The 27372-nt window shown below is 34.1% G+C and overlaps 1 long non-coding RNA gene across 2 annotated transcripts in view; it reads right to left on the bottom strand.

Annotated features, from left to right (window-relative positions):
- LOC307184503 overlaps positions 1-27372 on the bottom strand; it is an 86421-nt gene that overhangs the window by 29448 nt on the left and 29601 nt on the right. For both annotated transcript variants that reach the window (XR_013827730.1, XR_013827731.1), the window contains one exon: positions 682-821. This is a non-coding gene — a long non-coding RNA (uncharacterized lncRNA). The remainder of the gene's footprint in view (positions 1-681; positions 822-27372) is intronic.

The following is a 27372-nucleotide window of genomic DNA, read 5'->3' on the forward strand; positions in this document are numbered from 1 at the left end:
TGATGCTTAAAATCCCCTTAACAGAGTGTTAAATTCTTTGCTTCTACAGTCTGAGATAAGGTTTAAAATGCAAATAAACTTTACAGAGATAACATTTGGGTGTAAATTCATGAAAAAAAATAATAAAATCTTTTTGTGAGAGATTTGTTGAGGGAATAATGATTATGTGCCACATGGCATATGAAGGAAGGGGCAAGCTGGGTCAAGGGAAAGAGAAGGGGAAGGTGGCAGATGAGGAAGATAAACATCCTGCATCACTACTATCCTTGTGTGAGAGTCTGTCCTGAATTTTGTCCTGGCATAACATTAGGATGTTCAGGGAAACAATAATAACAACAGAAGAAAAAAAACAACATTGTTTTCGATAAACCTATATATTCTTTTTTTGTTTGTTTCTTTGTTTTGTTTTGCGGTACGCGGGCCTCTCACTGTTGTGGCCTCTCCCGTTGCGGAGCACAGGCTCCGGACGCGCAGGTTCAGCGGCCATGGCTCAGGGGCCCAGCCGCTCCACGGCATGTGGGATCTTCCCTGACCGGGGCACGAACCCCTGTCCCCTGCATCGGCAGGCGGACTCTCAACCACTGCGCCACCAGGGAAGCCCAAACCTATATATTGTTAAACTCTGAGAAGGCAATAAATACAATAATACCTAAAAGAATGTAAATATACTTAACTCCCTACCTTTGATTTCCTGAAAACTGCTGCTAAGCCATAATGTTACCCTCTGCTTCCTCTCCTCTCCCGCACCTCCATATTCTTCATTTTAAAAGCTGTTCATTCAGTTGTGCTCAGAAAGCCATTTCTACCTGCCAATGTTGTCTCTGGGAAAAGAAGCAAGTTAAAAGAAGGACATTTTGCTGCTCCCGTAATATTAGAAAATGTGCACAGCTGCTACAAATATGCTCCAAGGTTAACATCTGGAAAGAAAGTGTCCCACTTGATTAAAACATTGCCACTTAGCTGCAAATATGCATCTTTTTAAATGCTTTTCCCGATCTCTTCTTCAATCTAGAGTTCATAACTCAAAAAGAAATCATGCTTTAAATAAGCTGCATTTCTCCTAAATTTGGAATTCTCCTGAAGTGTTTGATTTGAAACTTATATGAACTCAAAGTTGTTTAATATTAAAACTGAAATAGCTTTGATAAATTCTCAGAGTGCTTTAGTATAACATTAAATAATTAACTGACTTTGTGTTAAAGAATGGGGTATATTTAATAACCAAAGAAAGTACTGAGCACTTCCCAATATAAAAACTTCAAAATTTGGTATACACATGAGAAATATCTATGGGAATTTGAATGATCAAATAGAGAAATCTAATTTACACTAACAGTACTTGAAGTATTTCCAGAAGAAGCTGGTAAAGAAATTTCTAGGACTCAATTTTTTTCTTTCCAAACAACTATGTCTCATCAACCAGAATGAAAAAACATCACACCTCTACTATGAAGCAAAAAGTAAAAACTTTCTGACTGTGGAATTTCAAGAACCATTTAATCAACAGAAAATGCTTTCCCATGCAATGTTAACTTTGCCAATTCAAATTACATTTTATCGTTACAGGCTTAATATAACAGAAAGATCCTTATTTATGATGATAGAAAGATAAGGTAGAAATAGAGTAATAGACCATTTTATTCCAGAATGAAAGTAAAATGAAACATTAATCTCTCCCTCACACACACACATACAGGCTCCCCATCATATAATTCACATAATATTAGGCTTAAATAAATATATGAAAAAAGATCATAAGTGTCCCCAAAGCATTTCATTAGCCACTGTGCATTGTGAGTTGCCAAAAGATAGATAAAGTATGGGATTTTGCCCACAGTCACTGGATTATGGAACTGTTATTCAAGGAACTAAAAGTACTACCATTTACTGAATATTTATAATATCCCAGGTACTACAGTAAACACTTCATATATCTCATATGATCCTCTAACAACTGTATCACTTTATAAGTAATGTCTTTTTATTATTTCATTTTACAGAAGTGGAATCAAGTCCAAAGTGATGGGCAGTTTGCCTAAGACAGACAACATAGAAAAAATCTGAACCCTGTCTCCCTGACTCCATTTCTTCTCTTTCCTACTGTGCTCTATTACCTCCAACAATATAACCTGAAACCTACATAAAAATAGTATATTAATCCCTGAAAGGAATGTTCACTGATATCTGTGATCATTTTCAAGCACAGAGAGAAATCTCATGAAGAACTTATGGACATTAGACCCTGCTCAGCACATATTGCAAGGTACTTACTAGGAATGCCTCTATGATCAGGTGGAAAAACTTGTTACCTATATAAGGAATCCTAAAGTAAAATGAAGGATTATATTAATAGCATTCAAATGTACACAGTTTTCCATGCAGCATAAGACTACTACTTACTTAGCTACTACTAAGTAAGCTACTACTTACCTTTGGATTTTTCATCCAACATCATCCAACATCTGTTTTACTAAGAATGAAACAACAGAGGGTAATACAGTGCTTGAAACACAATGCAGGTGCCTTTATTCCCAGATCTATATTTGGCAAACCAAATTGAAAATAAGGGAGGCAGGCAGAAAGAAAGGAAGGAAGAAAGAAAGGAGTGAGGGATTTAAGGAAGGAAGAAAAGAAATTCAAAGGGAAAATTTTATTTACCTATATTTAAAAATGGTAACAGTTTGTAAGTAAATAAACAAGCTAATCTTACACCTAAAGCAACTAGAAAAAGAAGAACAACAAAACTCAAAGTTAGTAGAAAGAAATCATAAAGATCAGAGCAGAAATACATGAAATTGAGACAAACAGTAGAAACAATCACTGAAACTGAAAGCTGATTCTTTGAAAAGATAAACAAAATTGATAAACCTTTAGCCAGACTCATCAAGAAAAAAAGGGAGAGGACTCAAATCAATAAAATTAGAAATGAAAAAGGAGAAGTTACAATTGACACCACAGAAATACAAAGGATCATAAGAGAATACTACAAGCAACTATAAGCCAACAAAATAGACAACCATGAAGAAATGGACAAATTCTTAGAAAGGTACAATCTCCCAAGTCTGAACCAGGAAGAAATAGAAAATATGAACAGACCAACCACAAGTACTGGAATTGAAACTGTGATTTAAAAACTTCCAACAAACAAAAGTCCAAGACCTGATGGCTTCACAGGCAAATTCTATCAAACATTTAGGGAAGAGTTAACACCTATCCTTCTGAAACTATTCCAAAAAATTGCAGAGCAAGGAACACTCCCAAACTCATTCTATGAGGCCACCATCACCCTGATACCAGAACCAGACAAAGATACCACAAAAAAAGGAAATTACAGGCCAATATCATTGATGAACATAGATGCAAAAATCCTCAACACAGTACTAGCAAACAGAATCTAACAGCACATTAAAAGGATCATGTACCATGAGCAAGTGGGATTTATCCCAATGATGCAAGGATTTTTTTAATATTCACAAATCAATCAGTGTGATACACTACATTAACAATTTGAAGAATAAAAACCATATGATCATCTCAATAGATGCAGAAAAAACTTTTGACAAAATTCAACACCAATTTATGATAAAAGCTCTCCAGAAAGTGGGCATACAGGGAACCTACCTCCAGATAATAAAGGCCATATGTGACAAACCCATAGCTAATATCATACTCAATGGTGAAAAGCTGAAAGTATTTCCTCCAAGATCAGGAAGACAAGGATGTCCACTCTCATCACTATTATTCAACATAGTTTTGGAAGTCCTAGCCACAGTAATCAGAGAAGAAAAAGAAAGAAAAGGAATCCAGATTGGAAAAGAAGAGGTAAAACTGTCACTGTTTGCAGATGACATAATACTATACATAGAAAATCCTAAAGATGCTACCAGAAAACTACCAGAGCTCATCAATGAATTCAGTAAAGTTGTAGGATACAAAATTAATACAGAGAAATCTGTTACATTACTATACAATAACAATGAAAGATCAGAAATAGAAATTAAGGAAACAATCCCATTTACCATCACATTAAAAAGAATAAAATACCTAGAAACAAACCTACCTAAGGAGACAAAAGACCTGTACTCCGAAAACTATAAGATGCTGATGAAAGAAGTAGAAGATGACACAAACAGATGGAAAGATATCACATGTTCTTGGATTGGAAGAATCAGTATTGTCAAAATGATTATACTACATAAGGCAATCTACAGATTCAGTGCAATGCCTCTCAAATTACTGAACGCATTTTTCACAGAATTAGAACAAAAAATTTTACAACTTGTATGAAAACACAGAAGACCTCAAATAGCCAAAGCAATCCGGAAAAAGAAAAATGGAGCTGGAGGAATCAGGCTCCCTGACTTCAGACTATACTACAAAGCTACAGTAATTAAAACATTATGGTACTGGCACAAAAATAGACATATAGATCAGTGGGAAAGGATAGAAAGCCCAGAAATAAACCCACACACCTATGGTCAATTAATCTACAACAAAGGACGTAAGAATATACAATGGAGAAAAGACAGTCTCTTCAGTAAGTGGTGCTGGGAAAATTGGATTGCTATGTGTAAAAGAATGAAATTAGAACATTCTCTAACACCACACAAAAATAAACTAAAAATGGATTAAAGACCTAAATGTAAGACTGGATACTATAAAATTCTTAGAGGAAAACACAGGCAAAACACTCTTTGATATAAATCACAGAAATATCTTTTTGGATCAACCTCCTAGAGCACTAAAAATAAAATAAATAAACAAATGGGACCTAATTAAACTTAAAAGCTTTGGCACAGCAAAGGAAACCATGAACAAAATGAAAAGACAACCTGGAGGATAGGATAAGATATTTGCAAACAATGTGACTGACAAGGGATTAATCTCCAAAATATACAAACAGCTCACGCAGCTTAATATCAAAAAAAAATCTGATCAAAAAATGGATAAAAGATCTAAATAGACATTTCTCCAAAGAAGACATACAGATGGCCAAAAAGCAACATGAAAAGATGTTCAACATCGTTAATTATTAGAGAAATGCAAATCAAAAACTACAGTAAGTTATCACCTCACAATGGTCAGAATGGCTATCAACAAAATGTCTACAAACAATAAATGCTGGAAAGGATGTGAAGAAAAGCAAACCCTCCTACACTATTGGAGGATCCTTTAAAAACTAAAAATAGAGCTACTATATGATCCAACAATCCTACTCCTGGGCATGTATCTGGAGAAAATTATAATTTGAAAAGATACTTGCACCCCAATGTTCATTGTAGCACTATTTACAATAGCCAAGACATGGAAGCAACCTAAATGTCCATTGACAGAGCAATGGATAAAGATGTGGTACATATATACAATGGAATATTACTCAGCCAAAAGAATGAAATAATGCCATTTGCAGCAACATGGCTGGACCTAGAGATTATCATACTAAGTGAAGTAAGTCAGATAAAGACAAATATCATATGATATCACATATATGTGGAATCTTAAAAAAAGTGATACAAATTAACTTATTTACAAAACAGAAACAGACTCACAGACTTCAAAAACAAACTTATGGTTACCAAAGGGGAAACGTCGGGGGGGGGGGGTGCGGGGGTAGGGATAAATTAGGAGTTTAGGATTAACATATACACACTACTATATATAAAATAGATAACCAACAAGGACCTCCAGTATAGCACAGGGAACTCTACTCAGTATTCTGTAATAACCTATATGGGAAAAGAATCTGAAAAAGAATGGATATATGTATATGTATAATATAACTGAATCACTTAGCTGCACACCTGAAACAAACACAACATTGTAAATCAACTATACCCCAATATAAAATAATATGACTGATGTCCTTATAAGAAGAGAAAGTTAGGACCCAGACATGCACAGAGGAAGACTATGTGAAGACAAAGTGAGAAGATAAGCCAAGAAGTGAGGCCTAAGAAGAAACCAACCCAGCCGTACCTTGATCTCAGACTTCTAGCCTCCAAAATTGTGAGAAAAATAAGCATCAGTTGTTTAAGACAAAGTCTTTGGGTACCTTATTATGGCAGTCTTAACAAACCAACCTAGGAAGCAAAAGGGAAACAACCCCTAAATACCCATAAGCTATTTGCAGATACAGTTTTCAAGACTCTGCCTTGCCAGTGACAACCCAGTTATTCTTCCATAGAATATTGATAAAAACAGTTCAAATAGAGAGATCAAGGCTGCCAAAGGACCTCTGAGTATCTTCATATCCTGACTTTTTGTACTACTTTTGCCCCTCATATTTTAGAAGGAGGGCTTGAAAAACAAGCACAGCATTCCCTGGGGCAAAAGGGGTGGGGGAGAAAAAAGAATTTAAATTACCTGCTAATGAGTAAAACTCCTTGGTGTATAAAGCTAAACTTTAAGTTACTAATTCAAAGATTTTCTGTTTAATGTATGATTTCAGAATACACTCCAATTTAGTGTTTAGGGCATTAGAAAAACTCAGAAGCACAGCTTGAATGCATTCTAATTATAAAATTAAAAGATGGGATACTGAACTACTTAGTATGCCACTTACATACTTTTAAACAATAATGAGTGTTTCAAAATAAGCAGCAGTCGTATAAAATCCAAATGTTTGATAGTTGGGTTATAGTAAATATGAGCAAAATGAGATTTTCTTATCTGAAAAGCAGTAGATAGAATGAGAGCATACCAAATATTTGTCTGCAAATGTCAACACTATAGTGAATCTCAGCAATCGTTTGAGGGATTCAAGACATATAGAAAATGACTCAGTAGTAAAACAAGTAGTTTATATTGGTAATTTTTTTAATGGAGAAAACACTTCTTGTAGGTAAACACTAACATTTTCTACCTTCTCCTACTGTGATATGGTGAAAGTCCTCCAATATTGGCACACAATTAAACTGTGGGCAACTTGATGATCTTGTCATGATGTAAGAAGGGCTATCCATTTACCAGACAAAGATATGGTTGTCATAACTGTTCTGTGAGTTGTTCCTAGTCAGGAATATTTATATTACTAATAAATAAATAGAAAATTACATCTACTAAGTTGGAAAAGTATCTGTATTTTTCAGTTGGAAAACCTGTCAGTAAGATGTTTTCTTATGCTTTTGCCTTTCAACTATGTCCCTGAATCCAAGTAAAGTAGCATATTTAAGAATGCCATAAATGAAAGAAGGAAACAAATAGTCCAAGAAATAGGGAAGGATAGGAAGATATGAGAAACTGTGGACCCCTTCTACTGACTTCAAGAATTAATTAAAAATGTGATTAAGAGTATAAAGTGATTTTCAAAGTTTATTGTTTTGCTAAAAAAACCTCTAAATTTTATATTTTGGCTGAATGAATTTGGAATTATGAGACATCCCAAAAGAGTACTTCAAATAGTTTGATTGACAGTTAATTTTGACATCATAACATACTGTAAAAGTATTTTATTCTTTGCAAAACATGTTCTAGTATTTATGATTGTCTTCACAATATATTTATTGTACAATATTAGTTAATATTGTTTTATTCAAATACATGTGATTTTCATTTTATTTATCTTTCTCTTTTACAATTTGTAGTTCAAGATGAAATATTATAATTCAAAAAACTGACTCAATAAATAGCGTTAATGGCTTAGTGTCCCTCCTTTTAAGAATCCCAGTGAAATGACATGCCACTATGGACTGTGTTAAACTTCTCATCCATTTCCTGGACCAAGGTTTTTTAAAACACCTCCCAAGGCCTTGGTTCACCTCAAGCTAGAAAAACAGAAAATGGCCTTTGTTAAGATGAAAAAGTACAACACAAATTCTGTCATCATTAACAAAATAAAAGCAACATTAGCAATAAAAGTAGAGTTGACATGAACAATATAAATGCTTGATTTATTTATGTATATTGGTTCAAATTTGGTTGGACAGCTTTCCTTCACTCTCACCTCACTCCTCAAAGCCCCAGTGACAGACCAGAAGGACCTGAAGCTGTTTCCTCTTCTGACTCTTTGAAGAGAAAATCAGTTAAAATCTTATTGATGGAGAGCTTGAGTCAGGGTTGAGAGGACGAAGTGGGATCCCAGAGGGAGAGGAGTCATGTTAAAAATTTGAGAAGACTATTTTGAATTAAAGGAAGTATAAGGGGGCAGAGAGAGGGAAATCCTTGATGTCAAAGGTAGATAACACTGTAGGCTGATGAGAATTGATGTGTGCACTGAGGGAAAACTTTAAAAACAATAAAAAAATTTTGCACCGTCCTCTGGATTTCATGTGTATACTTGGTCATATTAAGTTGTGTCTTTCTCTTATGGAAATATACTGTACCTTGCTACATCGATTAGACCATGAGGAACACAGAAGAAGTACAAAAATAAAAGGAACTTTATAACAGAATTGAAAAATAAGAAGCAATGCCTGTAAGAAATAAGGATAGAGAATGATTTATGGAAGATGTAAAGCATATTGGAATAGGTAATACCCATCAGGGCCAAGAAACCTATGATCATGTACTAAGATAACAAGATTATAAGAAAATACTTTTCCATCAAAATCCACAAATAATTCTATAGTCAGAAGCAGAAACACCAGAGGCAAGAAGAGACTGTTTACCAGCTTAAAGCACAGAACAGCAGAGACTTCCATTCCTCTGCCCTACAGTTACCTGAGCAGAGCAGAGCTGAGACCAGAGCAGCAAAGCAGTAACTCTGGAAACAGTATGGCAACAGGAGAGGCATTAAATTACCACATCTAGAAGATACAATCATAATGGGATTGATTCCTATAATCAGAATTTTATTTACCACAAATACAAGAAGACACTATATTCCCATTTGGGCTGAGGATTAACACATTAATTTTGTTTAAAATTAGTTTTAAAATATGTTAATTTTAAAATATGAACAACCAATTATCACCAAACACCTGAAGAAAATAAGCAACATTTAAGAGTGGCATCAAAGAAGAAGAATTATCCCTACTAGTTTTCTAAAGGATACATTTCAAAATTAAAATTAGAAAAATCAATATTGAAAGAAATATTGGAGAGTTAAAACATCAATTTCATTCTTTAGGAAGTATAGGTTGCTAGGAAAATGTAAATGTTCTAGGGAAAAGATAATTGCCAAAATTAAATTAAAGAAAACATTAATTGAAGATCATACTTAAAATGGCTGGGGGTAAAATTAGGGAATTGGAAGTCTTTAATACAAAAATTGAAAAGATGTCTTGCAAAGTTCATCCTACTTATGATATTTTTCCTATTTATCAGTCATGTGAGAAATACATGGCAAATTTACCAACTATTAAGTGCAGTCATGATTCCAAACTGGTTATGTATATTTTCACAACACATTGAGTAAGACTATACCACTATTTTACAGATGGAAATACAGAAGCTTAGAAACACTGATAATTATCTTTAAGTCATTCGGATAAGAGATGGGCCACCATCCTGCCTCTCAGAATCCTGAAGTATTTAGGGTTTTGGATACTCTAACCTGCATCAGGTATAAATTCTGGGGTCCTGGATGCAAATAACAGTTAGAAGTCCAAATAAGCATACCATACTGTATCAAAATTTTCAAGGAAGAGAATCCAAGTCTCTAAAACACATAAATGTAATACAGTAACAAACATTTTAGAATTAATTTTCTAACTGTTGGTTTAATAGCACCTTAATATCTACTATAGCTATATTTGCCAAAACTAGGAATCATAATAAACCATACAAATAAGACAGCAGCTATTCTCTTGCTAATGACTGTGTAACTTCTATTACTGTTGGTGGTAATTTTGAAGTCATACCTTCTCAGTGATAAAATCTTTGTTTTATAAGTTTGTAGGCAGTTCTTGACATGATTTTGGGTTTGACAATGGTAACCTTACTATTCTTTACTCTTCTTAAAAGTTACTTCCCTTTGTTGGTTTTGTGGCCAGAAGTTAAACTAGAGTGGCAGAAGAAATATGTTTTATATATGAAAATTTTCTTAAAAATATAATTTTTGTTCTAGTGTTATCTGAACATCTCACTGACTCTTTCACTATCCATTATTAAACAACAAAAATTTAGCTTTAGGGTATGTTTTTTTTCAAACAGAAAGGAGAGAATTAAAAAGTTAGGTTATAAATATTCAATATATTCCAACTACTAATGAATATGTTAAATTTTTTCAGAGATATTTAATCATTTTGAAATCATTTAAAAAATAATGAAATTCCAAGCAGAAAAAAAATAATGTTTCCTTGTCTATCAAAATTGATTTTTTTTTGGAAATTTCAATTTTTTATTGAGGCACAGTTGATTTACAATATTATAATAGTTTCAGGTGTTCAGTAATTCAAAATTTGTATGAATTATACTCCATTTAAAGTTATATAAAATATTGGCTATATTCCCTGTATTGCACAATATATTTTTGTAGCTGATTTATTTTATACATTGTACTTTGCCTTGTCCCTTGCCACTCTCCTCTGGTAACCACTAGTTTGCTCTCAATATCTGTGAGTCTGTTTCTGTTTTGTTGTATTCATTTGTTTATTTTTTAGATTCCACATATAAGTGATAACATGACAGTATTTGTCTTTATCTGACTTATTTCACTAAGAATGATACCCTCCAGTTTCATCCAGTCTGTTGAAAATGGCAAATTTCACTTTTTTATGGCTAAGTAGTATTCCATTTTCTATATATCTGTATATTTCACATCTTCTTTATTTGTTCATCTGTTGATGGGCATTTAGATTGCTTCCATTTCATGGCTGTTGTAAATAATGTTGCTATGAACATTGGGGTGCATGTATCTTTTCAAATTACTGTTTTCCTTTTTTTTGGATATATGCCCAGGGGTGGAATTGCTGGATCATATGATAGCTCTATTTTTAGTTTATTGAGAACCCTCCACCCTGTTCTCCACAGTGGCCACACCAATTAGCATTTCTACTAACAGTGCACAAGTGTTCCCTTTCCTCCACATCCTCACCAACATTTAATATTTGTGGTCTTTTTGATGATAGCCATTCTGACAGGTGTAAGGTGGTATCTCATTATGGTTTTGATTTTCAGATCATCATATTTTATCTGATGATTAGTGTTGTTGAGCATATTTTTATGTGCCTGTTGCCCATCTGTATGTATTCTTTGGAAATACGTCTATTCAGGTATCCTGCCCATTTTTTAATTGGGTTTTTTTTTGATATTTAGTTGTATGAGCTATTTATATATTTTGGATATTAACCCCTTATTGGACATATCATTTGCAAATATTTCTCTCAGTCAGTAGGCTATCTTTTCATTTTGTCCATGGGTTTCTTTGCTGTGCAAAAGCTTTTAAGTTTAATTAGGTCCCATCTGTTTATTTTTGCTTTTGTTTCCTTTGCTTTAGGAGACAGATTTTAAAAAATATTGCTACAATTTATATCAAAGAGTATTCTGCCTATGTTTCCTTCTAGGAATTTTATGGTTTCTAGCCTTACATTTAGGTCTTTAATCCATTTTGAGTTTATTTTTGCATATGGTGTTAGAGAATGTTCTACTTTCATTCTTTTACATATAGCCATCCAGTTTTCCCAGCACCATTTATTGAAGTGACTGTCTTTTCCCCATTGTATACTCTCACCTCCTTTGTCATAGATTAATTGACCATAAGTGCATTGGTATATTTCTGGACTCTCTATTCTGTTCCATTGAACTATTTGTCTGTTTCTGTGCCAGTACCATGCTATTTTGATTACTGTATCTTTGTAGTATAGTTTGAAGTCAGGGAGCATGATACTTCCATCTCTGTTCTTCTTTTTCAAGATTGTTCTGGCTATTTGGGCTCTTTTGTGTTTCCATACAGATTTTGAAATGATTTATTCTAGTTCTGTGGAAAATGCCATTGGTATTTTTATAGGGATTGCATAGAATCTGTAGATTGCTTTGGGTAGTATGGTCATTTTAACAATATTAATTATTCTACCCCATGAACACGGTATATCTTTTCATCTGTTTGTGTCATCTTCAATTTCTTTCATCAGTTTCTTATAGTTTTCAGAGTACATGGTCTTTTACCTCCTGAGTTAGATTTATTCCTAGATATCTTATTCTTTTTTCATGAAATTAAAAATGGAATTGTTTCTTAACTTCTCTTTCTGATAGTTCTTTGTTAGTTTATAGAAATGCAACAGATTTCTGTATATTAATTTTGTATCCTGCAACTTTACTGAATTTATGGATGAACTCTAGTAATTTTTGGTGGTGTCTTTAGGATTTTCTTTGTATAGTATCATGTTATCTGCAAACAGTGACAGCTTTACTTCTTCCTTTACAATTTGGATTTCTTTTATTTCTTTTCTTGTCTGATTGCTGTGGCTAGGACTTCCAATACTATGTTGAATAAAAGTGGCTACAGTGGGCATCATTGTCTTGTTCCTCATCTTAGAGCAAATGCTTTCAGCTTTTCACCATTGAGATTGATGTCAGGTGTGGGTTTATTATATGTGGGCTTTATTATGTTGAAGTATGTTCTCTCTATACCCATTTTGTGAAAGTTTTTATAATAACTGGATGTTGAATTTTGTCAAAAGCTTTTTCGGTATCTACTGAGATGATCATATGGTTTTTATTCTTCATTTTGTCAGTGTGGTGTATCACATTGATTGATCTGAGGATATTGAGGCATCCTTGTATCTCTGGGTTAAATTCCACTTGATCATGGTGTATGAACCTTTTAATATATTTTTCAATTTGGTTTGCTAATACATTTTGAGGATTTTTCTCTGTGTTCATCAGTGATATTGGCCTATGATGTGTGTGTGTGTGTGATATTTGGTTTTGGTATCAAAGTGATGCTAGCCTCCTAGAAAGAGTTCAGAAGTGTTCCTTCCTCTGCAAGTTTTTGGAGTAGTTTGAGAAAGATAGATGTTCACTTTTCTTTAAATGTTTGGTAGGATTCACCTATGAAGCCATCTGGTCCTGGACTTTTGTTTGTTGGGAGTTTTTTTTTTTTTTTTTTTAATTACTGATTCCATTACTGCTGGTAACTGGCTGTTCATATTTTCTATTTCTTCCTGGTTCATTCTTGGAACAAAGTATGTTTCTAGGAATTTTTTCAGTTCTTCTAGGTTGATTTTTGATTAAAAAAATGTTTTTATCTTAAAAGCTTTTAGAAATAAGAGAACAAAACACCTATCCAAAAACAAGGAGAAGCTCTGGATTTTTGTCAAAGGAGTTGACTAAATCACAGTACCTGTATTATGGGAATAATTTACCTCTTCATTCTAAGTGTTATTGAGAGTACATAATTTTCCCACTTAAAAAGATGGAGATTGTACATTTGTTCAGGGAGGACTCGAGACTTTGAAGAGGGATGCATATGAAATTAATATTTTTGGAATACCTGTACAAGATAAGTGCTGGGCATTATATATTTTCAAATCACATAATATAACATCCTGAAAGACATGGATATATAATTCTTATTTTACATATAACAAACAAAAATACAGTGAAAAACTAAGAGAACCAGCTGGTTAGTGGCAGGGTTCAAGAGCTCCAAAACACATCCATCCCAACTCACTCATAAGCACAAGAGTCTTTGCACAATAACTAAATTCTATGCCAGAAATTTTATTTTGGAAAGAAAGAAACTACTGTGATGGCAAACTGCAGAACATTCCTGCTTTTTGTAGATTGGGTGAGTGAATCTCTCCTGTACAATCAGAATCTGTCAGTCATCTCTGCTTGAGGACAAGTTTAACAGGCCATAAATGCCAGAGCAGGATAAAGAGAATAAGTGGGAGAATTGCTCTTGGCAGCCTTAACAAGCTCTGATCAATTGATTTATGTAGAAAATCCAATTAGACCTGGCTGACCAGAGCTCCATTGACATCAGAATGAAGCCAGTTGTGAGAAGAGGCTGTTGTTAGTATCCCCCTTGGCCAAGTGAATTGATCAATATTTAAACCCCCTTTGGTTTAGATCCTATAATAAAGATACTAACATTACTTCTCCACACATATTAAAAGACAAGCCCATGAAAAAACACATAACAAAGACTTGGTTGGTAAAAATAATGATGTGATTTTGCATACATGTATAAGTTACAAGCTAATTTATACATGTATAAGTTACAAGCTATTATTTTTCTTAATCAAATTTTCTGAATAAATTTAAATGTTACATCCAATTCTGTGGAAAAGACTTAAAAACAGTGAAAGAGCATCTTCTTATCATCCCCATTTCTTGTTTTGTCAGCAGAATTCCAAAAAATTTCACAAATTATTTAAAATATTATTTAGCACACTGGTTAAAAACTAGATGTCCTCACAAACTTTAAATTGAACCTACTTAAGTTGATTTAACTTTTTTTACTGTTTTAGATATGCCATTTTTACATATATTCCTAATAAAACCCTGTCATAAATTCCAAATTTAATATATACTAAATGCACATATGAAAAAAGTGACTACAGACTCTTTTAATTTGATTCTGCTGTTCTTTGACCCATGAGCATTAGTGGTCACTGAGGTCCTGCCTCATGAAGAATGTCATTTGGCTCTGTCTTCCATACAGGCTCAAAACAAAATTAGGTTCATCCTAATTAAGCTTTTATACTACAAACTAAATTTAGTAATGTTCATATAGTGAACTTTTAGTGAGCTTGGTCAAACACAAACCTAACATTAACCGTATCTGGGTGTGTCCTCCCTATAGCATTAAAATTATATATTTCATAGCAGAAGCTAGTGAAACCACCAGAAGGTACATTTGCACAATTGGTATACAAGAGAGAAATAATACTTCAGGTTCTTGTCCTCAGATCAGTTCACTTTCCAGTATTCTACATTTGACACTATATTTTTTATTTGGCTCTGCCAGGCTTATATGTTCTTTAAATGTTTAAGAGAACAACAAAGCAGAGTTAATTCTGTCCTCATCTAGGAACAATTGTATTTTGTAGCATATAATCAGGTTTTTTTAGGTTTGCTTTTCTTGTTTAGATTTAAACTTGGTCATTCATTTGTTCACAAGGACCAGTATAGTGCTTGGCACAAGGTATATGTTTAAATTAATGAGCAATCTGTCTAAGAAAAATATGCTATTTACAGATGTGTATCTGTATATTTCAGCCCCAAAGAATGTAAACTACATTAAAAATAGAGCATGTGACATTTGAACTTTTTCTTTATAGCAGGCACATAGAACTTGACATAATAAGCTCTCAAATATTGTTAAAGGAACAATTAAATTAATAAAGGATATTCATTGTCTACAAAAGATCACAACTATTTTACAAAATTACATTGTGAGGAAAAATTACTTGGGCTCCTATAGAGCCATAGCAATCTATTATCCACACTTGAGCTTGAACATTTTCTTCTTCTCTAGGATCTCATTTATAAAACAGGTTTCAAATATAGTGAAATGTTATTCTAATGGTCCCCTTAAAATGTTTTGAAATCTAGGACCTTTTAATCCACTCAAGAATTCCATGAAGAATTCAAAGTTGTTCAGGAGTACTATTTGTACAGTGATAAAACGTACAAGTTGAGCTGTGCACATGAGCATGTGAGAACACTTTAGAAGAAGAAACTTCATGAACCTGGTGAACCTTTTTATCAGATCAATTCTATGAAGGCTTTTGCTATGTTGCAGCTAATAGGACTTTCACCAGGTGTCATTAAGAATTGCTGAAGACTAATGGAACCAAACAGGAAAAGCACTGCTCTCTTCACAAGTGGCTGAGACATGGCCCCTTCTTGAGAAAAGCGTAATTTAATTCATATTAATAGATGAAAAGTAAGAGTAAAGCCATAGACTCTAGGTTGTAGTCTACTCAAAAAAATGAGGGGAAAGCATTTTCCCCCAAAGGAACTTTATGAGTCATGATTTCTTTCCAAACTAGTATGAATAACTAAGTGCAAATGATGGATTATTCTCCTGTGGACTGTGAATAATAACTTCTGAGTGGCTTTCAGATTCCCAGGAAAACAGTCACTGGATCCTCAGCATACATCAAAACACAACCAAAGCTAAAGAAAAAAAAGGGGGGGAGGGGTGCAGAATGTAAAAAAGTAGAAAAAAAGGAATGCATTCCTAAGAATAGAGTGAAAAAAATAAAGAATGACAATGCACTCCAGATATTTGATTAAACTTTTCCCCCAGTATTTCTTCACATGAATTTTGTTGCTAACTAGTATATTTTATGGCATGGACCATATTTCTGAACATTATTCATGGCTGTAATATGAGACTTAGTAGAGAGTCTTTCTATAAAATTAATAAGTATTGCAAAAATTCCAAAATTCCTAAAATTTCTTATTTTACATGCTTGATCTCATCAAAAAAGTCATACCAATTTAATATTAGGTGTAACTAGAAAGGAAGAATTCTGGCAAAGGAAGCATTTTGTAAGAGTTTTGCTTTGTTTTGTTTTTATTGATACTTCCTGATATGCCCACTCTAGATACAAAAATTTTGTCTGCATTATAACCCCTGAATTAGCCAGCTACACTAAGTAAAACTAACAGTGTTCTTTTATTTTGACTCTGTTGAGACAAAGAACTAGTTAAGTATAACAATAAGTAAAATACTATATGTATAGTATGTATACATTCAATTTATTATATTGGTAAATTAACCTAATAACATACAGCTTTGGGAATCCACATAGAATTTGTTCTACATTTTCAGTGACCGACGGTAACGTGATTTTCAAAGGTTGTGTAATAGAAAAAGGTTTCTATAAGTGAAAAAGTCATGACATAGTAATTCACTTATGAAAGACACATTTTAAGATACTTTTTTTCCATTTATTAAAGCTGGTTTAGTCACAGTTAGACTGTGAAACCAAACATCTGAATTCAATGAAGTCATGTTAATAAAATCCATATAGCTTATATAAAATCAACTGGAAGCCCAGAAACTTTAGGGTCACATGAAGCAGCTTAAACAGTCCACCCTCTTTCCCAGCTTCGAGAATTTATGGTACCTTTCTGTCAATGTGTTCACACCCCAGCTGGACAGCTTGAGACATGAGCTGATGAATAAATAAGTGGCCTTTCTCTAGAGGAGGGCCAGACAACTGGCAGGGTCACTGTGCCTTTGACATCACACTCAAGAAGACTGCTCTTCTGTTCAAATCCCATCCATGTACCTTTGAGCCAACTAGTATATTAAGATCAACTATAGTGTATTTCATAACAGCCAGGAAAGATAATAATAAACAATAAACTAAATATAAAGTGTGCTTCTGTTAATAAATCAGAATTCCTACCTAATTCCTAAATCCTTAGATAGAAAAAAGAGTGTAATCTGCTCTGGTCTGAGATTTTTTTTTTAATTTAATTTAATTTATTTTTTATACAGCTGGTTCTTATTAGTTATCTGTTTTATACACATTAGTGTATACATGTCAATCCCAATCTCCCAATGCATCACACACACACACACACACACACACACACACACACACACACACCCTGCCACTTTCCCCCCTTGGTGTCCATACGTTTGTTCTCTACGTGGATGGATCTAGAGACTGTCATACAGAGTGAAGTAACTCAGAAAGAGAAAAACAAATATCGAATATTAACGCATATATGTGGAACCTAGAAGATGGTACAGATGAATAGGTTTGCAAGGCAGAAATAGAGACACTTTTTTTTTTTTAATGCTTTCAGCAATTGCTTAACTTTTCTGTGATTCTGGGTTCAAAGAAATAATTATCAATATTTCTTTAAACAAAAGCATTCAATCAAGATTCCTGTTTTAAATGCAGAATTTATCTAACTGTATTGCTGAAGAGTGAAGCTTCCTCTAATTTGCTCAGAAAAGAAAGTGACTTTTGCTTTAGGTATGTAACTGCAACTTCGTGACTGAGTCCATTCTTCGCTGATTATGTTTTTACCTTCATGCAAAAGTGAGAGGCAGGTTTTAAATTCCTTTTGTTTCAGGGGAATAATATAACCTCCAGGTAGGGACTTAGCTGAACTCAAATCTATACATGACCATAAATATGGCTATTAACTGTGTAACGTTACGCATATAATTCCTGGTTGCTACAGCTTGGTACTTTACAATTTCTGTAGGATGGTGATCTTAGACTTTGGAGATTTTGAACCACTTAGAAAAATGAGGAGGCAGGGGGTCACATAAAGTTGCACCTTTTCTGAGTTAGTATATTATAAACAAAAATGAAAGTCATTTATTTATCACCAATAGGTCATAAAAGAAATATCAAAAAATTAGAAATTTCAGAATAATGACAATTTTTCAAATAATCAAGACTTAATTTTTAAGAAGCACTCTCTACATCAGCAACCTGTTTCTCTAGCTTTTATGGGAACTTCATCATGGATTGGCACTTTTCCTGACAGTCAGGAATTTGGGTACCATGGTCTCGGTTTCTCATATAATCACGAATATTGAATACTTCATATATTACAGCCTTAAACATACACAGGCATTACCTGGCATCATTTATTAAATTTGAGTTTTGCATAGGAGATGTTTTTACATTCTATGTCATAACTGTAACTTTTGGAAAATTAAGCAAGCATTGTTTAATAATTTTTTTCTGTTGCTAAACATATGACTCTATCCTCTCATATTTTGGAATTGTGACTTTGCATAATATTATATTTAAGAGAATTAATATAAATTTAACAAAATTACTCAGAGTAACTGCTTTTAATGATTCATTAGATAAGTAAATCCAAGGAAGAAGTAATTCAAGATTGCAATTTATGGCAAGATCTAGAACTAAAATTATTGATTTAGTGAAACGCTTCATGAAGAAGACACATTGAGAAGACACATCCAAACCTTAACCTTTTTTATAGTCTAAGGCCAACCATTTCTATTATTTTCTTACAGATACTTTCAGTGTTCTTTTGCAGATATAAGCAACATGTATGTTACATACTTTGTATTTTGACCATTTTACCAAAACTAGAAATTACAGACTTTCTTGTATGCCTTGATTTGCCTTCAAGAAATATCTTGAAGATATTTCTATATATCAGTGCTACACAATAACTATTCTATCTCTTTTCTTTTTCTTTTTTTAACATCTGTATTGGAGTATAATTGCTTTACAATGGTGTGTTATCTATCTCTTTTCAACGTTTAATAGAGTATAACAAACTTAGGTATGACCTTACATATTTCACGCAAATGAAGTCATCAATTTGATGTTACTGTTTGACAACATATATATATTGGACATGTGTTTAACAGTTAAATGTTCACGGGTTACTTCATTTACCTATCAGTCTAGGAGGGGTGTTTCAAATATACTATGGTAGGAAGAGTTTACTTGTTGTTTAAGGTGAAAAAGTACTTCTCATTATACAGTTACTCAGTATTCCCAGTAAACCCCTATTAAGTGTACACTGGAAGCATTGACGCAGGAGCTCTGTAGAGCTTGCCAGTAATAATGAGTAAACACAGACATATTATATTAAAATAAATGGAAATAACTAAGACAAACTAATAAGTTTAACTTTTAAAATCCTACATATCATTTTATTTAGACTAATGATTTCACATTTACTCAGAACATACACCCTATTTATAAAGTCTTTCCACATTTATACCACTGTTTCACATTAACAGTCCAGAAGACATAGATAGTAGATTCCTAGCTGGAATGATTATAGCTTATTGTTTGTGAGTTTAGGCTCTGCATCTGATATAGCTTAGTTGTATTCCAGGAAAGTCAAACAAGAGCTGTAGAACTTGGGGGAAAAATGTATCCCTTCTTAAGTCAGAAAGAAAAAGACAAATACAATATGTTATCACTTGTATGTGGAATCTAAAATGTGACAGAAATGAACTTATCTATGAAACAGAAAGAGACACACAGACTTAAAGAACAGACTTGTGGTTGCCAAGGGGCAGGGGGTTTTGAATATACCAGTGTGAGTTCTGTTAGACCCCTTGGGAAAGTAAACCATTTATCCAAGATCTCATGGCTTCAGTGTGCTATATTGTATCACAACTGCCTGTGAACCTTAATGGAGTTTCTTAAATGTGCACCAAAGGGCATATGACAAAGTACTTAGATGTGTATTGCACTATTTATTCAAAATTCTCTGTCCACAGATCCACTGTCAGTCACATATATCCAGGAAAAATATTGATGTATTTCTATTATTTTATATTTTGTATAACAAATTAATAATAATAATATTGCTATTCCTTACCCTGTCCCTCCTTCATTTGATCCTTGCCATTATACAACCTTTGGCTCTCACTTCAAACTCTCTTCCAAACTCCCTAGGTATAACTTCACCATCCATTTTAATTACAATATCCACTTAATTCATCTTCATTCTAACTTATGATCTTGACTTAATAAAATTACATTGTTTGCATATATTTTCATAAGACTTGCTTGATTAGATTTGTATTGTCATTACAGTCATTTTTTACAGGGAGAGGGAGCTGAAGTCTGGCAGAACTAGGTTAGAATCTCTTTCCCATTTACTAGTTGAGTGACCATAGGCAAGGTACTTCAGCTTATTGACAGTTGGAGTCCTCATCTGTAAAATGAGGCATTTTGTCTCATTCTAATCACTGTTGTAAATATTAAATAAGATGATGTATATTAAGATCCCTATACAGCTCGTGAACATAGAAGACCCTTGGTACATAGTAATTATTATCACTATTCATACAATTATTTTCTGAAGTGGTCACATTTTCAATTATTGGTGTGGGACTGATATATCTTGTTAGGCTAGAGAGCTCCTTTCAGAAATGACCCAACTAGAAAAGGTGAAGAGTGAGTGCAAAGGAAGCAAGCAGATGGGAATATTGGAAATTTATGTTGGACGTATTTTATTATGTGCCATGTTGCTAGTAGCACTGAAAATTCAAATATATGCTCCCTATGAGAATTACTGTACAGAGCTTTTAAGATGTTTACTTCTTGTTAACTTTTGATAGGTGTCTGTTTATTTCTACTAAAATCAGAGATTTTACTCACAGAACAGAGAATGAAGCATCTTATTCATAGTATTTTTCCCTAGAATTAAGTGATTGGTATTGGGTCTACTCTGAATAATATTTGAAACAACAGAATTCCATCATTTGAACTACTACACTGGGTTCACGTTTCAGTGGAGATGGAGTTAGCCTGCTATAAGCTATTTCTCCCATTGATTACAACTAAAAACTCTAAATACACAAAGAAGCTACCTGAAGACTCTGAAAAATAAATAACAGCAGACAGATTGGGGTGGGAAGTCAAATCTTGAAGAATGATAAGCACCACCACACCTTTTCTGACCTTCTCTCCTTTATAGATCCTAGCTTTGACTTGAAAGTATTTGAATCCCAGAAATGTTTGCAGGCCCAGGCAGTAAAAACTCTGAAAGAAATAATCTCTTTCTATCCAGAAGTCTGGGGGAAAAGGCCTCTGTGAGACACTGAGTGCAATGTAGGGAGGAATTCCTAGTTTTCCTCATCTCTCTCTCCAAACACCACCCAAGAATGCCCAGTGTCAAAATCCCACTGATGTTGCATCAGGGATGGTCAAAGTGCATCTGTGCTGACACCTAAATTCTTTCTATCTGGCAAGAAAAGCTAGGTAATGGGATTCTGTGGTCTGAAGAGTAGGGAGGGAAATCTCTCTTATTTTTTCTCCTACTTTTCTCTTGCTGCTTCCCTCTGAGAGGGAAATCAGTTACAAATGAATGTCCACAATCATGTAAGAGGATAAAAATCCTGAGCTAAATCACTATTTCTGACCAAAGTCACCAGGAAAAGAGGCCTCTGTCAACTGGAGAGCCTGGAGAGGAAGGAGCAAGGAACTGAAAAGTGGGATACGCTGAATCTGCACCTGAGCGGACCCCAGTCTCCAGCTTACCCCTCAGCTGCACATGCACTGAACAGGTCACTAGTAACAAAGCAGAGGTTTTGAGCACCCAAATACAGTATAGCACCACTCAAGTCTGCCCAAAAAGAGCAATATGCTTGTGCATAAAACAAACCTTACTAAGAAGATTTAAGTCAAACAAAGTATGCCATGTGCCATTAACAGAATTAAACTAAAAGTCAGTTATTCAAAGACATCTAGAAAACTCCAAATATTTGGAAATTAAACAACATACCTCTAAATAATCTATGGATAAAAACGTAATCCTCAAGGAATATAAGAAAATATTTTTAACTAAAAGAACATAAAAATAAAATATATCAAAATTTGTGCGATTTAGGGTTAAAAGCGTGCTTAAATGTAAATGGATGCTAGTAAATTCCTACATTAGAAATGAAGAAAGTTCTCAAAGACATAACCCAAGATTTCACCTTTAGAAAACTAGTACAAAAAGAGTAACTCAATTCAAACTGAGCAGAAAGAAAAATATTAATGAAGGTAAGAGCAGAAATCAATCAAGGAAATTGAAAACAAAACAAAAAATATTGAGAAAAATTAATGGAACCAAAAACTGCTTAAGTAGCAAGCCATGGTTTTTGACATCACGGAATAGCAAAAACAAAAAAAAAAATAGTAATTATACAAGTGAATAAAATGATTGCAAGAGACACGGAATAGAAGTGGTGGTGGAGTTACTCCTTTAAGTAGGGTGTTGAGAAAGAGCTCTTATTGGTTGTCACCACATTGGCCAAATCTCAACAGAGAGAGAGCTCATTAAAGAGAAAGAAGGTCAGTTGCATTGGGGATGAGGAGGAGAATGCAGCATATATAAAGTTTCTGAAGCAGGAGAGAGTGTGGTTTGTACAAGAATATCAGAATTAGAGATTATTGAGCAATAGGGATCTTGGTACAAGCCATGGAAATCATGCATTTATGTTTTTATTAAAAAATACCTATTGGGTGCTACTAATTGTTTTAGGTGTTAGGATTAGAGTAGTAATAAAAAGTTTCAAAGCGATTGCCCTCCTTGAGCTCTCAAGTTTATGGGGAACACAATAAACAAATAATAGTAAATACATATATTGTCCCATGGTTACAAGTGCTATGGAGAAAGTGAAGTAGATTAATGAGAGAGGGATTTGAGGGAGGAGTGAAGATTGCCCTTTTATGGTAAGTGGTAAAGGAAGGCCTTTTTGATGAGGTAAACTTTCAGCAGAGATCAGAGAGAAGAGGAGTTAGCCATAAAGAAAACTGGCTGAAAAAGATTCAACGCAGAGCAAACAGCAAGTGTAAATGTCTTGTGGTCTTCTCCAAAGAAGATATACAGATTGCCAACAAACATATGAAAGGACATGCTCAACATCACTAATCATTAGAGAAATGAAAATCAAAACTATAATGAGGTATCACCTCACACCAGTCAGAATGGCCATCATCAAAAAATCTACAAACAATAAATGCTGGAGAGGATGTGGAGAAAAGGGAACCCTCTTGCACTGTTGGTGGGAATGTAAATTGATAAGCCACTGTGGAGAACAGTATGGAGGTTCCTTATAAACTAAAAATAGAACTACCATATGACCCAGCAATCCCACTACTGGGCATATACCCTGAGAAAACCATAATTCAAAAAGAGTCATGTAGCACAATGTTCATTGCAGCTCTATTTACAATAGCCAGGACATGGAAGCAACCTAAGTGTCCATTGACAGATGAATGGATAAAGAAGATGTGGCACACATACACAATGGAATATTACTCAGCCATAAAAAGAAACGAAATTGAGTTATTTGTAGTGAGGTGGATGGACCTAGAGTCTGTCATACAGAGTGAAGTAAGTCAGAAAGAGAAAAGCAAATACCATATGCCAACACATATATATGGAATTTAAAAAAAAAAATGGTTCTGAAGATCCTAGGGGCAGGACAGGAAGATGCAGACATAGAGAATGGACTTGAGCACATGGGGAGGGGGAAGCGTAAGCTGGGATGAAGTGAGAGAGTGGCATGGACATATATACACTATCAAATGTAAAATAGATAGCTACTGGGAAGCAGCCGCATAGCACAGGGAGATCAGCTTGGTGCTTTGTGTCCACCTAGAGGAATGGGATAGGGAGTGTGGGAGGGAGACGCAAGAGGGAGGAGATATGGGGATATACTTATGCATATAGCTGATTCACTTTGTTATACAGCAGAAACTAACACACCATTGTAAAGCAAATATACTCCAATAAAGATGTTAAAAAAATGTCTTATATATACACTAATATGTATAAAATGGATAACTAATAAGAACCTGCTTTAACAAAAAATAAATAAAATAAAATTCAAAAAAAAATGTCTTGTGGTCGGAAGGCGGTTGGTGTATTTGGGGAGCAGTGAGGAGTTGAGCATGGCTGTAGGAGGATGAACCAGAGGGAGCGGAGGAAAACAGCCAGATCACAAAGGGCCAACCAAGTGGGCCATGCTGACTATGGCTTTTACTCTAACTGGGCAGGATTTCCAGCAGAGAAGTGACAGAATCCGAGTTACATTTTAAATGGCTCTTTCTGGTTGCTATGTGGAGAACAGATAGGGGCGGCAGTGAGAAAAAGGGAATCACGCTGGAGTGGGCTCAATGGGAAATGGAAGGAGAAGAATGGAGACAGCTGGTTTCAACAACTCTTACGATCATTTTACTGTTAAGGGGAAAGGAGAAACGGGACAGCAGCTAGAAAGGCATATGTTTTGAAGGGAAGCTGTTATTATTATTTTCAGATGTATAATATGTCAGCAAATGTGTGTGTTTAGAGAAAGGATCCATAGATCTGGAAATACTGATGATGCAGAATATGAGGAGGAGTACTACTGTAGTTCAGAATCCAGTTGTTGTCAGAAGTGGAGGTGTTGGCTGGAAATACAGGCCTGGCGGATATTTGCTTGGTTACATAAGGGAACATAGATGTAGCTGGCTTGTCTGATCTGGTGTAGGGAATGTGTGGAATGTCTTTTCTGATTGCTTCTATGTCTGTGTTTTTCCTTATGGAATTGGAAATAAGTTCATCTGCTGAGATTAAAGTGCATGGAAGAGATTTTGGAAAACCAAGGTAAGAGGAAATAATGTAAAAATTGTTTAGAAAAGTTAGGAAATTTGTTAAAGAAATATAGTACATATGTGTTTGCAGATATAAAACAGAGGCTTTGACATCAATATTCCTGGTTATATCCTGACTCTACCTTTAGTAAGTGTCTGGCCCTGGGCTAACTACTTAAGATTTCTACATCTAAGTTTCTCAGTTTCTTAATGTATAACATGGAGAGAAAAATAGTACCTATATCACAAGGTATTCTGAGGATTACAGGAACTACCCTCCTTCCCCCTACACACAATTTTAGAATAGTTCCTGACATATACGATGTGCTCAATAGATAAGTTTTTATTGTAATAATGTTTACTAGTTCTATAATGCTTTTCCCCTCTATGTTCTAAAGCATTTCCAAATTCACTATTTGTTTTGATTTGAACTCCTGGATAAATGGAGATAAAATTAGTCAGCGCTCTCCAGAGACCCAGGGAAGAGCTGATGTTGCAGTCTCAAGTCTGAAGGCAGCCTGGAGGCAGAATTCCTTCTTCTTCAGGGGATCTCAGTCTTTTCTTTCAAGACCTTCAATTGATTGGATGAGGCCCACCCATATTCTAGAAATAATCTTATTTATGCACAGTCTACTGATTAAAATGTTAGTAAAATCTAAAGAACACTTTTATCGTAACATCTAGACCGGTGTTTGACCAAAAACTGGGTGCCACGGCTTAGCCAAGTTGACACATGAAATTAATCATTATAAAAAAGAAGGCTAGAATCTAGGTCTTCCAGTTCTTATTTTGCTCTTTTCCCTAATACAGAGCATTTAGAATGCAGATTTGGGCTTTCTTATCATTTCATAGAAATATTTCTAGCAAATTTTCACTTCAACAAAATTTTAATAAAACTATCAGAGAAGGTCAGTATAGTTGGAAGGATGTGGAAATTCAAACAAATGACACACAAAAAATCTATTAACAAGGAACTGTTATTTTACACCATGTAATCCCCACCTCAAACTTTAAAATTTTGGTATTAGTAGCTCCATATTGTGGATACTAAGAGAGGTTATGATATATGCTCTAGAGCACACATGGCAAGTGTGGGATTCAAAGGCAGAAATCTGTGATTTCAGAGTCTGAGCTCTTTCAATTTTAAAATGTTTTGTCTCCTGGAGGAACTGCTAAATAAGATGCAGGTTTTAGTTCAGGCTTGTCTGCTGGTTGACTGTACTACTGTGGTATGTTCCTTAACTGATACAACTACCAGTTTCCTTCTCTATAAACGATAATTTGCCCATTATACCTGGTAGGACTTTTTGAGGTTCAGATGAGAAAAATTATGGCAAAGATTTTTTAAACTTTAAAACAATCTTCATATATGAGTTTTTAACTATTATCATGGGAAGGAAGATTAGCACTTCCCCTGGTGTACATTGTTCCAATGCGTTATTTTTAAAATGAAGCTACCTCACTATTTCTGATCTTGGAAACCCACATATTTTAAAAATAGAGGGCCCCAGGGCTTTGCAATTTACACTGATTATTGTTACCTCTATTATATTGGAAAAAAAAGCAAAAATTAATTCGAGTTAAGGTTAGAAATGTTGACTACTTGATAAGAATTCAACTTTGCTTTCTATGAATGGCAACATTGCATTCAATCTCAAAGAAAAATACTAACAAAATACATTTTAATTTTGAAAGGCAGATCTTGTCAGCTGGATGCTTTTACTCTGCTGACACACAACTGCCACAAAATACCTGAAGCAGAATTGGACTTACATGATTAATAGATACATCTTACAATCATTTCTACGGGATGGGGTTACAGGGCCCCAGTCATTTGGGATTTATTTAACCTTAGTTCTGTGACAGGCAAGCAAGAGCTGGAGTTATAGAGCTGCTACAATTATGACAGAATTCTACAACTTACTTGAAGAGATTTCTTTTTTTAAAGTAACTTTCTTTTCCCCCGAATACAATAAATATCTCAGAGACTGTTCTTTATATTTGACTCCAATAATGAAATCCATAAAATGCTAAATTAATAAAGTCATTCAGCAGTAGAAATTACAAGAACATTCTATTATTTGGGTTAATGATACTTACTGTGGTCAAAACTTTTTGTCTATGTGAAGAAAATTAATTATTAAATATAATAATCTTCTTATTCTAATTATATTCCTTAAAATATAATTTAATCATTTTGATATAGTATTTCCAGTGCTGTGAAAATGAAAAGTTGGTAATAGGTATTGGAATCTCATGCTTTTTTTCATTACTATATTTTGCCTACAAAAATTGTATTTCATTTTCTCTGTTATACATTAAACAGATTAAACCGTATTCAGTTTACACACACACACACACACACACACACACATATTTTAATACAGAATGAAAAGACTACAGTGTGATTTAAATTGGTCCGTCTGAGTAAACTCGA

The sequence above is a fragment of the Stenella coeruleoalba genome, assembly GCF_951394435.1.
Source record: "Stenella coeruleoalba genome assembly, chromosome: 3".
Lineage (NCBI taxonomy): Eukaryota > Metazoa > Chordata > Mammalia > Artiodactyla > Delphinidae > Stenella > Stenella coeruleoalba.